The sequence below is a fragment of the Lithobates pipiens genome, unplaced genomic scaffold (assembly GCF_037356315.1).
Source record: "Lithobates pipiens isolate NorthernLeopardFrog02 unplaced genomic scaffold, aLitPip1_a1.2 Scaffold_10, whole genome shotgun sequence".
NCBI classification, from domain to species: domain Eukaryota; kingdom Metazoa; phylum Chordata; class Amphibia; order Anura; family Ranidae; genus Lithobates; species Lithobates pipiens.
This window is the reverse complement of record NW_027507686.1, coordinates 58,514,415-58,530,349: the sequence shown is the minus strand read 5'-3', so window position 1 is coordinate 58,530,349 and position 15,935 is coordinate 58,514,415. Positions and strand designations below refer to the sequence as shown.

The following is a 15,935-nucleotide window of genomic DNA, read 5'->3' as shown; positions in this document are numbered from 1 at the left end:
CTCCCCTATCCCATCGCCAAAGTTGATGAGTGGTACAGCCCCTCCAGAGTCCCCTGGCTCCTCCACCTCCCAAGACCAGAGCTCAGATGTCTCAGAGCTGCATGGAGAAAGGGATCTGAGGCAACACATATGGTCTCTCCCTACCAGGGAGAAGGCCCTGACACAGGAAATCGAGCAGCTGAAAACAGATACAACTCAGCTGGGCAACAGACTAGAGACCCTGGTACAAAGATTTGAGGATTCTCTTCCTGCCATTACCTAGCTCAGAGACAAATGTGTGTTACAGGATCATCAGATTGAGGCCCTGGTATGCCAGCTGGATGACTATGAAAACCATAGTCGCTGCTCTAATATCCGCATTCATTGGCTGCCCAAGGCAACTGCTGCCAAGGAAATTATCCCCACACTACAAGATATATTCAGGGAGATTCTGGGTTTGCCCCCTACTGCACTAATTGAAATTGATAGAGCATACAAGGCCCTCAAACCGCCTTCACAGGATGTTGCGAATCCTAGAGACATAATTTGTAAACTGCACAAGTTTACGGTAAAAGGAAGAAATCATGCAACGTAGGTGCAAGCACCCTCATTTTGATTTTGATGAAGCTCACCTGTTCTTTTACCAGGATTTGTCCTGGTAAGGATTTGACTGGCCCTATATCTCTAGCCCATCCCCTCCTACTCCATCTGATCCCTCTCCCTTCAAAAGCTTGTCCCTGAGTTTAATATATAACTTGGAGATCACCCCTTTCTTTTGCATATGCTCAACCAGTCCCCGAGGCAAGGGAGTTTCAACCCTCTCTATAGTCAACGACCCAAACTGGGCCCCAATCCCATGCCTAATTTGTAAATATTTATAGAACTCCCTATTCGAAATACAAAAATCTCGTCTGCGATCTTCAAAAGATTTCATGAGGTTTCCTTCATATAATTGCATTAATCTATTAATTCCCTGCCTTTCCCACTCCAGAGGCCTGTCTATACTACTTAGCTCTGGTAGATTTCCGTTATACCACAAGGGAGTATAATTGGTCACCCCCGTATATCCCATAATTTACTTAGTTACCTGCCACACTTTCCTCAGTAAGATACTAGTAGGGCACTTGAAGGCAAATGAATTGGCCTCCAAAACCTCAACCAGTAGCTTATAGGGTGTTCTCTCGAACATCATGTTATTACTTGAACACTCTCTGCCATGAACACCAGCCCCGACTAAATGCTGGAGCTGGGCTGACAAAAAATATAACCTTGGATGTGGAATTGCCACTCCTCCCCTCCCAGCAGGAAGCTGCAATATTTGCAAACCGATCCGAGCATAGCCCTTCTTCCAGATCAAGTCTCACAATAGCGATTCCAATTTCTTGAACCACTTCTGGTTGATCCAAATGGGAGAATTGTGCAAAATATATAGTATTTGCGGGAGCCAGATCATTTTAATTAAATTGCAGCGTCCTGCTACCGAGAGGGGAAGGCAACACCAAATATTCACTTTTTGTTTTAACTTTGCTAGTAATGGTACTAAGTTCTCACTAACATAATGGTTTACATCTCCAGAGACCCAGACGCCTAAGTATTTTAGCTTAGTTACCACATCCAGACATGGAATCATAGGTAACGGTTGGTCCCCTGGTCTAATGAGTGGCAAAAGCGCTGATTTACTCCAATTGATTCCCAAGCCCGACTGTTGTTCAAACTCGCCCATCATCTGCATCACATTATTTAAGGTAGGATTTATGTCCCCAATAAAAAAAGCAAACAAAGCAATTTTTTCTTCCCCCGAGTTGGGCATTTCAGTTACTGCATTTTTTAGCTCTTCAAGTGTAAGAGGTGCGTCGAGGCTCGTTCTGTCTTGTTCTGTTAGAACTGGGATTGTCGTTTGATGCAAGAAATCAATTGCTATTCTGTCTCGACCCTTTATGGCTGATTTATATAGATTTTCATAGTAGTCAGCAAGTACATTCATGATCTCTGGCGGGCTTTTATTACCTGGATCGAACCAGGAGAGTTATTTGATTGGATCAAAAGAGAGAGGGCACGTCCCACCCTCTCCCCTTCGCCAAAATAATGTTGATGTTGAAATATTCGCCTGTTCTCGGCCCTTTTCATAAGCATCATTTTATGCACCTGCTGACTATCTAGCCATTTCTTCTGTTTTTCGGGCGTCGGATCTTCAATGTATGCTTTTTCTGCATGGGCAACTCCTTTTCCTATTTCCCTGTCCTGTTCCCGAGATTCCTTCTTAATTTTTGCCACTTGCTGGATTAATATCCCTCTGAGATAAGCCTTTAATGAGTCCCAAACCACTCCTGGTGTTGCTGAGCCCCCATTAATTTGGAGGAATTCCCTAATCCTATCTATCAGAGCACTTGGGGTACCAATCAGTTCCAACCAACTAGGATTTATTCTCCATTCCCCCCGGGTAATTCCATCGCCTGCCCATACAGATATAATCAAGGGGGAATGGTCTGAGATCCCTCTTAACCCATATTCTATATCCTGCACCAGCCCCGACGCCTCTCTGTTTCCCAAGACCATATCTATCCTCGAGAGGGTATGGTACGTACTTGAAAAACAAGAGTACTGTCTTTCCTGTGGATGTCGGATACGCCATAAGTCGCTTAATCCTGTTTCCGTTGCAGGCGACCACCCCTTTCAGCCCTGTTCCCATCAGGTATAGGGAATCTGTCCAGGTTCCTGTCTAATGTTTCATTGAAATCTCCCAGTATTATTATTGGGGTCCCTGGTTTATCCAGACTAAACGCAAAAAGCCTATACATCACCTCCAGCTTGAAGGGAGGGGTTATATAAATATTTGCCAGGATATAGTTTTGTTTACCAATCGATCAATGCAAGAAGACATACCTACCCTCCAGATCAATGGAGGACTCCCTACAGAAGAAGTCCGTCCCCCTTTTTACTAAAATACTAACTCCCCTTGAATATGAGGAGTGGAAAGAATGATAATAGGTTTGAAATTTACGGCTGTGCTAGGAGTCAGATGTGTCTCCTGCAAGAATAATAGGCCAGGTCCCCTCCCCTCCAACTCGGCCAGGACCACGCTTCTTTTATTTAAATCACCCAGTCCCCTCACATTCCACGAGATAATATCTACCTTATTTGTTTGCATGAGTGATGTCTAAGTCAAGAAAAAAACAAACCAAAAAGAAACAAAAACTGGGGAGAGGGAGAGCAGCACCACCACTAATGGCGGCGCAACCTGTCCCCCCACCCCCCCAGGTCCCGCCACATCCCCAACCCTCCCGAGCAGTGTGCACTATCTTTCCCACCCTACCCCCCTACCCTCCCAACCCACCCAACTCTGCCCAATTGAGCCTCCCCTAGGGGTCCCTGCTGTGGCCCTCTCATTCACTACCCTCCTTAATTCCAAGGCACTCAGTCCCGCCCCCCTCCCCCCTTCAGATATACACCCCACCTTCCCAGTTACAAAAAATCTGTTAGGCATCAAATTTCATGGCCCTGCCCTGGCCCGTTTAGGATTGAGCCCTCAAGGGAAAAGAAAGGGGGGGGGGGAGAAAAAGGAGAAGGGGCCAGGAAAGGGGGAAGAACCCCGCCCCCCACCCCCAATGAACGTATATATTTATATAGCATACTTATTATGAATAAAATTCCTCCCATTTCAAATACCCCCTCCCCTCCCCCCTTGTGATATATTTGCAATTAATAGCATAACACCCCTCGCCCCATCTAAGTTCAATACAGTTAATATGACCAATATTATTAATTAATAAATTCTTCTAGACACCACATTCCTTTTTGCCAATACAAAATAAGGAAAATAATAAATTCATAAAATTTTTAAGTGAGCAAATGTGATAAGCATTATTACCCGTTAAAAAATTCCTCATATATGTGTCGTTTCCCCCCCCCCCCCCCCCGCCGCCTTCCTCATGATCACTATCTATCTAGCACTAAGCACTAGTGATGGACGAACTTCCGACGGGACGTTTTGCGAACGCGGACCGCGAATGCGGCCGACCGTTCGCGAAACCGAACGTTTGCGGCGGGCCCCACTGACTTCAATGGGAGGCGAACTTCGCAAACCTTTAGGTCAAATTTGCAGCCACAAGATAATTATTAGCTGGGCAAACATAGTCCCACCACATGGCCAATGACATAACACATGTATGAGGTGAATTTGGGATCGATAACTACAAGCATTCTTTTTTTATATGGGAAATTGTTCTGACAATTCAGGACTGTGGAGCGCATGAAGGCAATGGAGGAGAGGGAAGGTCAGGGACCAGGGTAGGCAAAGAAGAGGGTGCAGGAGATGATCACCAGCAGCGTGACATACAGCAATGACACCTGCACCGTGATAGAGTCATCTGACAACAGCACCATGATAGAGGGCACTGACATCAGAAGCGTGACACACAGCAATGACACCTGCACCGTGATAGAGTCATCTGACAACAGCACCGTGATAGAGGGAACTGACATCAGCAGCGTGACATAAAGCATTAACACCAGCACTGTGACATACAGCATTGACAGCAACACCGTGATAGAGAGCACTGACATCAGAAGCGTGACATACAGCACTGACATCAGCACCGTGATATACAGCACTGACAGCAGCACCGTGATAGAGAGCACTGACATCAGCAGCGTGACATACAGCACTGACATCAGCACCGTGATATACAGCACTGACAGCAGCACCGTGATAGAGAGCACTGACATCAGAAGCGTGACATACAGCACTGACATCAGCACCGTGATATACAGCACTGACAGCAGCACCGTGACAGAGAGCACTGACATCAGCAGCGTGACAGTAAGCACTCACACCAGCACCGTGATATACAGCACTGACAGCAGCACCGTAAGCAGCCCCAGGAGGAAGTCAGCACAGCACAGGGATGGTGTGATCCCCTCATAATAAGCAGGCCCAGGAGTAAGTCAGCACAGCACAGGGATGGTGTGATCCCCTCATAATAAGCAGGCCCAGGAGAAAATTAGCACAGCACAGGGATGGTGTGATCCCCTCATAATAAGCAGGCCCAGGAGAAACTCAGCACAGCACAGGGATGGTGTGATCCCCTCATAATAAGCAGGCCCAGGAGTAAGTCAGCACAGCACAGGGATGGTGTGATCCCCTCATAATAAGCAGGCCCAGGAGTAAGTCAGCACAGCACAGGGATGGTGTGATCCCCTCATAATAAGAACCCCCAGGAGGAAGTCAGCACAGCACAGGGATGGTGTGATCCCCTCATAATAAGAACCCCCAGGAGGAAGTAAGCACAGCACAGGGATGGTGTGATCCCCTCATAATAAGAACCCCCAGGAGGAAGTCAGCACAGCACAGGGATGGTGTGATCCCCTCATAATAAGAACCCCCAGGAGGAAGTCAGCACAGCACAGGGATGGTGTGATCCCCTCATAATAAGAACCCCCAGGAGGAAGTCAGCACAGCACAGGGATGGTTTGATCCCCTCATAATAAGAACCCCCAGGAGGAAGTCAGCACAGCACAGGGATGGTGTGATCCCCTCATAATAAGAACCCCCAGGAGGAAGTCAGCACAGCACAGGGAAGGTGTGATCCCCTCATAATAAGAACCCCCAGGAGGAAGTAAGCACAGCACAGGGATGGTGTGATTCCCTCATAATAAGAACCCCCAGGAGGAAGTCGGCACAGCACAGGGATGGTGTGATCCCCTCATAATAAGCAGGCCCAGGAGAAACTCAGCACAGGACAGGGATGGTGTGATCCCCTCATAATAAGAACCCCCAGGACGAAGTCAGCACAGCACAGGGATGGTGTGATCCCCTCATAATAAGCAGGCCCATGAGTAAGTCAGCACAGCACAGGGATGGTGTGATCCCCTCATAATAAGCAGGCCCAGGAGGAAGTCAGCACAGCACAGGGATGGTGTGATCCCCTAATAATAAGCAGGCCCAGGAGAAACTCAGCACAGCACAGGGATGGTGTGATCCCCTCATAATAAGAACCCCCAGGAGGAAGTCAGCACAGCACAGGGATGGTGTGATCCCCTCATAATAAGCAGGCCCAGGAGAAACTCAGCACAGCACAGGGATAATGTGATCCCCTCATAATAAGAACCCCCAGGAGGAAGTCAGCACAGCACAGGGATGGTGTGATCCCCTCATAATAAGAACCCCCAGGAGGAAGTCAGCACAGCACAGGGATGGTGTGATCCCCTCATAATAAGAACCCCCAGGAGGAAGTCAGCACAGGACAGGGATGGTGTGATTCCCTCATAATAAGAACCCCCAGGAGGAAGTCGGCACAGCACAGGGATGGTGTGATCCCCTCATAATAAGCAGGCCCAGGAGAAACTCAGCACAGGACAGGGATGGTGTGATCCCCTCATAATAAGAACCCCCAGGACGAAGTCAGCACAGCACAGGGATGGTGTGATCCCCTCATAATAAGCAGGCCCAGGAGTAAGTCAGCACAGCACAGGGATGGTGTGATCCCCTCATAATAAGCAGGCCCGGGAGAAACTCAGCACAGCACAGGGATGGTGTGATCCCCTCATAATAAGAACCCCCAGGAGGAAGTCGGCACAGCACAGGGATGGTGTGATCCCCTCATAATAAGCAGGCCCAGGAGAAACTCAGCACAGCACAGGGATAATGTGATCCCCTCATAATAAGAACCCCCAGGAGGAAGTCAACACAGCACAGGGATGGTGTGATCCCCTCATAATAAGAACCCCCAGGAGGAAGTCAGCACAGCACAGGGATGGTGTGATCCCCTCATAATAAGAACCCCCAGGAGGAAGTCAGCACAGCACAGGGATGGTGTGATCCCCTCATAGAAAGAACCCCCAGGAGGAAGTCAGCACAGCGCAGGGATGGTGTGATCCCCTCATAATAAGCAGGCCCAGGAGGAAGTCAGCACAGCACAGGGATGGTGTGATCCCCTCATAATAAGCAGGCCCAGGAGAAACTCAGCACAGCACAGGGATGGTGTGATCCCCTCATAATAAGAACCCCCAGGAGGAAGTCAGCACAGCACAGGGATGGTGTGATCCCCTCATAATAAGCAGGCCCAGGATAAACTCAGCACAGGACAGGGATGGTGTGATCCCCTCATAATAAGAACCCCCAGGAGGAAGTCAGCACAGCACAGGGATGGTGTGATCCCCTCATAAGCAGCCCCAGTAGAAATATGACACCGCTCAACCTCTTCAAAGAGGAGGGTAGGGGCATATAGTACGGTGTGCTTTTTTGGGACAAGGAAGTGAGCCAAATTAAGAAAGAAGGTCTGTGTGCTTGATTAAAAAAATTGTTTATAGACATATACATGGTCTACTGGTCACATGTGTTGAATTCCTCCGAGATCCATGCCTCATTCTTTTTTAGAAATGTGAGGTAGTTAACACTGTCGTGAGCTAGGCGAGTATGCTTATCGGTCACGATCCCCCCTGCTGCGCTGAACGTCCTTTCGGACAGGACACTGGATGAGGGGCAAGCCAACAGTTCGATTGCAAATTGGGCAAGCTCTGGCCAGAGGTCAAGCCTGCCCACCCAGTAGTCCAGGGGTTCATCACTCCTCAGAGCGTCCACATCGGCCGTTAACCCAATGTAGTCGGACACCTGATGGTCTAGGCGTTCCCTGATGCTGGATCCGGATGACACCTGTCGATGGGTCGGCTGAAAGAATGACCTCATATCCGAAGTAACCAACACATCTTCAAACCGGCCTCTTCTTGCAGGCACTGTTGGATTGGTACCCGCAAATCCTTCTCTGGGAGTGGGAATTGCTCCTCTGCCAGCGCACGCAAAAGCAAGGCCTGGAAGTGCTGCATTCTGACAGCCCTCTGCGACGGCGGTAACATTTCCGCCATTTTGTGATTGTACCGGGGGTCTAAGTACGTTGCCACCCACTACTGGTCCTTGACCCTTATGCTTTTTATACGGGGGTCCCTATTAAAACACTGGAGCGTGAAGGCCCCCATTTGCACTAAAGTGGAAGCGGTGTGGTGGCCTGGCTCCTGCTCATCATCCAGGATAATGTCATCCTCTTCATTCTCCTCTCCCCATCCACGCACAGGGATCCCAGAAAGGTTTAAAGCATGCTCTTCTTGCTCCTCCTCATCCGCCCCGGCACCATCCTCCTCTGACTCCTCATCAGACTCCTGTTGTTGACTTGTCTCAGATAGAGTAGCCCCCCCTGGGAATTCATCCAGCATTGCGACTTCCTCATCTTCCCGCTCCTGCTCCTCCACAGCTTGATCACACGACGCAATGCACGCTCCATAAAGAAGGCATAAGGTACCATGTCACTGATGGCGCCATGGCTACGACTGACCAGTTTGGTGATCTCCTCAAATGGCCACAGAAGTCTGCATGCATCGCGCATGAGCAGCCACTGGCCCGGTGAAAAAAAAACCAGCTCCCCAGAACCGTTTCTTTCGCAGAGTTCATACAGGTAGATGTTAACTGCACGTTTCTGCTGGAGCAGCCTATCAAGCATATAGGAGGTTGAGTTCCATCGCGTCGGGCAATCACAAATAAGACGTCTGACCGGCAGATGGTGTCGCCGCTGAATGTCAGCAAGGCGAGCCATGGCCGTGTAAGATCTTCTGAAATGGGCCGAGATTTTCCATGCCTGCCGCAAGATGTCCTGGACCCCAGGGTATTTGACAAGGAATCGCTGCACGACCAAGTCTAAGACGTGTGCCATGCATGGCACGTGTGTGATTTTGCCCTGTTTCAATGCGCTAAGCAGATTGGCACCGTTGTCACACACCACTTTACCAACTGTCAAATTGAGCGGTGTTAGCCACTGATCTGCCTGTGAACGCAAAGCTGAAAGGAGTGCCGGGCCAGTGTGGCTCTTGGCTTCCAGGCACAACAGACGCAGCACGGCATGGCAACGTCTCACCTGGCATGTGGAATAGGTTCTGGGGAGCTTGGGCGGTGCAGCGGAAGAGACGCTAGCAGCGGAAAAGGAGGAGGCAGCTGAGGAGGAGAGGGAGGAGGATGGAGTAGGAGGAGAAGAAGAGTCAGGCCTGCATGCAATCCGTGGCGGTAAAACCAAATCTACGCAGGTGCCACGGGTTACATGCTTGACGGCCGTCCAGAAGGTTCACCCAGTGGGCAGTAAAAGTGATATACCTTCCCTGCCCGTGTTTGCTAGACCACGTGTCTGTGGTCAGATGTTTCTTGGCACCGACACTGTGTGCCAGAGATACATTCACTTGCCGCTGAACATGGCCATATAGCTCTGGGATGCCCTTCTCTGAGAAATACTTCCTTCCTGGGACCTTCCATTGTGGAGTTCCAATGGCCACAAATTTGCGAAAGGCCTCCGAGTCCACCAGTTTATATGGCAGTAGTTGGCGGGCTATGAGTTCTGACAAGCCAGCCGTCAATCGTTGGGCAAGAGGGTTATCCGGCGTCATCATTTTTTTACGCTCGAACATTAGGCCCACGGAAGCCTGCCTTTTTGCAGGAAAATGTGAGCTTGGCGTGATGGAAGGTGGAGTGGAGGACAATTGTGAGCAGAGAGGAAAAGGAGAAGTAGAAGACGAGGCTGGACGGTGAGAGCCTGCAGTGTGGCTTTGTGTGTTCCGTTGCTCCCACTCGGCTCGGTGATGGCTGCCCATGTGCCTTCTTAAGGCGGTCGTCCCTAGGTGAGTGTTGGGCTTACCGCGACTAATGCGTTGACTGCAAAGATTGCAGATGGCAACGCTATTGTCAGCAGCGGACACGTTAAAAAAAGCCCACACTGCGGAGCCATGTGCCGGTGTCCTGGGAGCGCCAGATGTGAACGTACATGGTCGATGACTCGCTCCTGATACATTTGCAGTCTGCTTTGTCCCTCCTGTGCAATGTAAGTTAGTCCTGCTTCTCCTCCCTATCTGCTGGTCCATATCTCCCTCTGAACTCCCCTCCTCTTCCTCTCTTGTGGGCACCCACGTGACATCACTAGACACGTCATCATCAACGTCACCTTCCCCACCGCTATAAGTAGAGATCTCGGAGTAGGCAGCAACACCGGGGACCAACCTCCTCCTTGGGCTGATCTGGGTACTGTCGTCAGACTGCTGAGTAGCGGTTGTTGCTATCTCCTCTTCCTGATCCAATACCAAGAGTGGCTGCGCATCAGAAATGTCCTCTTGATATGGATCGGAAAATAATTCCTGTGACTCAAGCGGAAGGTATGTGGTGGTGGTGGTGGGGGTGTTGTTGGTGGTAGTGTCTTTGGGGGTGCACATAGCAGAGAGTGAAGAAGAGGGTGCAGATCGAGAGGATGAGGAGGGTGCAGAAGAGTAAGGCTGAGTGAGCCACTCAACCAAGTCTGGTGCGTCCTTTAAAGTAATTGAACGCACCTTCTGCAACTTCCCACTTTGGCTCAAGGCTGGTGCTCCTGCCCCACCCCTACCACCCCTGCGGAAGGGCCTGCCTCTTCCTCTGCCTGTCATTTTTTAAATCACCCTGTGACAAAACTGTTAGTCCCTATACCGATGAAGGACTGCTGCAGTATAGGGCAGCGGTCAGCAGTGGTGCACCTCAACCCTATGTATTGTGGACCGATAGCGGTCCTTACAGAACAGCAGACTGTACCTCACTCAACCCTATGTACTGTAGCACCCTTCACCAAGTTACCAGTCCTTATAAGGACCTTTGAGGACCAAGTAGGTTGTGTGTGACTGATTAGCAGACTGTACGTCAGTCCCTATACTGCTGAAGGACTGCTGCAGTATAGGGCAGCGGTCAGCAGTGGTGCACCTCAACCCTATGTATTGTGGACCGATAGCGGTCCTTACAGAACAGCAGACTGTACCGCACTCAACCCTATGTACTGTAGCACCCTACACAGACCAAGTTACCAGTCCTGATAAAGAGCTTTGTGGAACAAGTGAGTTGTGAATGATTAGCAGACTGCAGCAGAAGGGCAGCAGTCAAGTATAATATTCTTTCTATATTTGGAAGAAAGAATATTATACGTGTACAAGCCTATTACCGTACCACTGATACCAGTCCTGAAAAGAACCTTTGTGGAACTAATAGTAACAGCAACTCTTTAAACTGACCCTCACTGCCTGACACACTGCTTCCTTCCTGTCCCTATACAAACTGGCAAAACAGAGGAGACTGGAACAATTACTGGTTACTCGAATAGCTCTTTTGTGGACCTGATAGTAACAGCTAATGATGATGATGATGATGATGACTAATCTGGCTGTCCCTAAAATAGCAGCAGACACAGCGCTCTGTCCCTTTATCTAAACTGACAAAAGACACTCAGGCTGCTGCAAGAATCAGTAGCACAGCAAACCTATATACACCTAACACCTATACCAGTGCTGAAAAGAACTTTTGTGTACCAAATAGCTAGCGTTTTATCTGTCCCTGCTCCAAAGAGCAACCTTTCCCTATAGTGACAGAAGAAAGAATGTAAAATGGCCGCCGGATCGGGTGTATTTATAAGTTATGGGGAATGTCCAAGTGTTCATGTGCTGTCATGTCTCAATTGGCTGTCCTGTACCCCATGATGGATGTGTCATCATAGGTCAAAGTTCTTTTACACATTAAACACGTAAGGGCGAACGACGCCAATAGTCCGCCGAACGAGCGGACCGCGAACGTCCGAAATTCGCCGCGAAACGACCGCCGGGCGAACCGTTCGGCCATCACTACTAAGCACCCTTCAGCTGATATTTTCACATCTACTAGTGAATCACACTACATTTACCACGTCTCTTGTCTATTATTCACTATAACTAATTCAAGAAAAAAAAGGGGGGGGGGAAGGGAAAGGTTTTTTAATTTCTTAAGCATTACAGTCTTAAAGGTCCCCTTTGTGTTCTTCCAACCACCTCTCAACCTCAATCGGAGTATTGAAGAGTAAGGTTGAGCCCAGAGCGGTCAACCGTAGTCGAGCCGGGTACAGCAAAGCATAAATTATCTTATGTTTTTGAAGAATACGCTTGACAGGGATAAACTCTGCCCACTTCTTCTGTAAGTCCGGTGAAAAGTCCGAATAGAACGACACTCTAGTCCCCTTATTGAAAATGTCCCTCATTTCTCTAGTCTTTCGCAGCAGAATCATCCGGTCATTGTAGTTCACCAACTTAAATAGCAATGGTCTGGTGCGTTTATTTGGCTGCCGGGACCTAGCAGGGACTCTATGGGCCCTTTCTATAGCAAAGAGTGGAGAGAAAGGGGTATCCCCTAGGAGCTCTTTAAGCCAGCTTTCCAGGAAGGCTATAGGGTTAGAGCCTTCACTACCTTCTGGCAGACCTACCAGACTCACATTATTCCTGCGATTTCTATTGTCCATTTCATCTATTTTAGATGCCTGCATAGAAATTTGGTTCTGTAATGCCATAATTTTTTGTTGTAATAGGGATAGCTCATCCTCAACCGTGCTTAATCTTCCTTCAAGTGTGGTAGTTCTTTCTACTGTATTGCTCAGCAATTGGCTCATGGAGTGTAATTCATTCTTGATACTACTCAACTGGTTATTGAGGCCAGAAATAGTCTTTACACTCATTAATTGCCTGAAATATATCCTGCAATGTGGGTCCGCCTTCCTCAATCTCGGGGTGTTCTGCAGGATTTGCTACACTGTGAGCTGCCTTACCAACAAACCTGAGTTGCTTGCATTTTTCCTGGTACTTGGGGTGGCGGAGCTTGGTGCCAATTGACTGGTGCTTCTCCTATCTGAAGTTACACCCATCGACTTTGTTTGCCCCGCTAGCTAATGGTGGCCTCCCTTTGGCGGTGAAGTCGCATGAGCAAAACGTTCAAGTTTTGCGGCTGTTGCCGCCGCAGAGACCAGGTTCGCTTTCTCTTTAGCTGCCCGAGTTTTCTGGCTCCCCTCACCATGCGGCATATCTTCGGTGGACCTCTTGCTTAGCATAATCACAGACTTATATTGCTGGATAATAGGACCCAAAGGAACGATCAGCCAGCGGAGAGATTAGCCAATAGCAGGACTAATACCCAGGTCCTCCAAAAGAAAAAAAAAAAGAGAGGAGGAGAGAGAAAACAGAGGAGGAAGGGAACACAACAACCGCCTTATCTCCAATTTCTCAACTTCCCATCTGTCCACTCTGCCGGGAGTGTTTAAATGCAATGTCCTTAGTCCACCAAACTAGTTGTCCATATAGGAGTGAACTTTAATAGTGCTGTAAGAAGGGGAGGGGGGGACAAACCGCTTCACCGCTCTCAAGCCAGCTGCTGCTACTGCTGTGTTGTTAGCGTCGCTATCGGCAACCCCTTTTCTCTCTCCTTTTTCTCCTCTCTTTCCTTATGCTTCCCCCCTACCTCCTCTCCCCCCCTCCCCACTCTCTCCTCGTTATTGTGCCAGTCCTTTACCGTCCGCCTAGGCCGTTGCCACAGGCTGTTCAGAGGCTCCCTCACTCGTTTTAATGCAGGCTCTTTTGATAAGCGAAGGTAGGGTCAGGTCTTCCACAGCGCGCCGTTCTTCCCCAGTTGGCTGTATCGCACCAGGGTCCCAGCTCAGCCGGCGGCGAGATTTCCCCGACTTCTTCGGAGCGCTGCGTTCCACTGTGCTGCTGGGGAATCTCGCGAGAACCCGGGCAGCGGCGAGAACTCCTTCGGTTCACTTCGGGAGCACGAACGCTCCTCTGAGTCGACTCACAGCACTCAGGGCTCAGCTCAGCAAGGAAGGGGCAAGGAAGCACCACGGACAGCAAGTCCCATCAGGCGGTAGGCGCTTCTCATCATACGCTCAAAATTACCATTGGGGAGATTGACGGGAGGCAGGGATGGTGCAACTGGATTCCCTCTCTCACTCACTCGCACTCCTCCATCCGGCCACGCCCCCCGACATTCCATTGGTTATCCTTGGTTACAGAGGCAGAACCCCTCTTTTGATTGGCTTCGTGCTGAGGTTCTCTCCTGGTCACCACAATGCAGTGAGACATGCTTCCTGAAGGTATCCAAGGTCCTGTGCAACTCTTCACTCCCCTCCCTGCCGGAGGAGTACCGCGATTTTAGCGATGTCTTTGGTGAAGGTCAAGCCGGTAGTTTGCCTCCACTCCGGTCTTATGATTGTGCAATTGACCTTCAACCTGGTGCCATACCTCCTCGTTGCCAGGTTTACCCTTTGTCGGTCTTGGAGGATAAAGCCATGGAGGAGTATGTTGCTGATGCACTTTCTCGAGGTTTCATCCGCAAATCTTCGTCTCCTGTTGGTGCTGGTTTCTTCTTTGTGAAGAAGAAGAGCGGTGAACTGAGACCTTGTATAGATTATAGGGGTCTCAATCGTCTCACGATTAAGAATGCTTACCCAATTCCATTGATTACAGAGTTATTTGCCCGCCTCAAGGGAGCAACGGTTTTCACAAAGCTTGACTTGAGAGGGGCATACAATCTTGTGCGCATTAAGGAGGGCAACAAGTGGAAAACTAAGTTTAATACCAGAACAGGCCATTATGAATGGTCTGATGAAGAAGCTGTAGCTTCGAAATGCATTACCATTCCTTGCCACTGTGAATAATCACACTTCCTGTTCCTGTGAAGTCACGACCAGCTGCTTCTTGTTTCCTGCCTCCTGGTTCCCAGCATTTTCTGGATCCCTGTAAGATCACACCAGTGCCCCAGGCTGCAAAGGGAAGACATTTATGAGACTCCAGGACTGGCGATTTTCACTGCATACTGAACTCATCTAATTTAACCTGTGAGTTACTACTTGTTTTTATTAAATATATGATTTATACTGCACTCAGTCTGCTGCCCCTCTGTTCCCATTATGAATACCTGGTAATGCCTTTTGGCCTTTGTAACTCCCCTTCAGTTTTCCAAGAATTTATTAACGATGTCCTCTGAGATTTGTTGCAGTTATGTGTGGTGGTTTATCTTGATGATATCCTCATATTTTCCAAGTCTCTGGAGAGCCACCACACAAATATCTGTTGTGTGCTTCAGAAACTTAGAGAGAACAATCTCTATTGTAAACTGGAGAAGTACGAGTTCCATCATTAACAGGTTACTTTCCTGGGCATGTCATTTCCACTGCTGGTTTTTCGATGGACCCAGAGAAACTTTCTGCAGTCCTACAGTGGCCTTGACCTGTGGGTTTACGTCCTCTGCAGCATTTCCTGGGTTTTGCCAATTACTATCGGAAGTTTGTTCGTAACTTCTTGTCTCTGGTCAAGCCCCTGACTGATATGACCAGAAAGGACGGTAACCCACAGAGTTGGTCTCCGGAGTCCATTAAGGCCTTTGAGACTCTCAAGGCTGCTTTTGTTTCTGCTCCTATGTTGGCGCATCCTGATCCTACGTTGCCTTTTATCCTAGAAGTTGATGCTTCTGAGACTGGAGTTGGTGCCCTTCTGTCTCAACATCCTAACTCTGAGAGCACTATGCATCCATGTGGCTCCTTTTCCAAGAAATTGTCACCTGCTGAGTGCAATTATGAGGTTGGTGACAGAGAGCTGTTGGCGATCATTTTAGCCCTGAAAGAATGGAGACATCTCCTTGAAGGTACCACTGTGCCTGTTCTTATTCTTACTGACCATAAGAATCTTACATTCTTGTCTGCGGCTAAGCGACTCTCTCCCAGAAGGGGGTGATGTGCTCTTTTCTTGTCAAGCTTTAATTACATTGTCTCATTCTTACCCAGTACTAAGAATGTAAGGGCTGATGCCTTGTCACGACAATTTTCCTCCACTTCCAAGTCGGAGTCTGTTCCAGTTCTTATGATTCCTCCTGATCGTATCTTGGCTATGGTTCACACCAGTCTTACTTCTCCTTTGGGTGACAAAAATTCTTGCTGCTCGGGTCCATGGTCCTCCTGAGAAACCTTGTGACCGCTGCATTGTCCCAGAGAGTCTCCGTACTGCTGTGCTCCAGACTTACCATTCTCCCAAGGCAGCTGGCCATCCTGGGAAGAATCAACTAATTTGGGCCATTTCCCAACAATTCTGGTGGCCTAGTCTACAGGCTGATGTTACTGCCTTTG

At 49.0% G+C, this 15,935-nt stretch overlaps 1 protein-coding gene across 1 annotated transcript in view; it reads right to left on the bottom strand.

Annotated features, from left to right (window-relative positions):
• LOC143930910 (5-hydroxytryptamine receptor 3A-like) overlaps positions 1–15,935 on the bottom strand; it is a 79,947-nt gene that overhangs the window by 56,985 nt on the left and 7,027 nt on the right. The window lies entirely within an intron of this gene.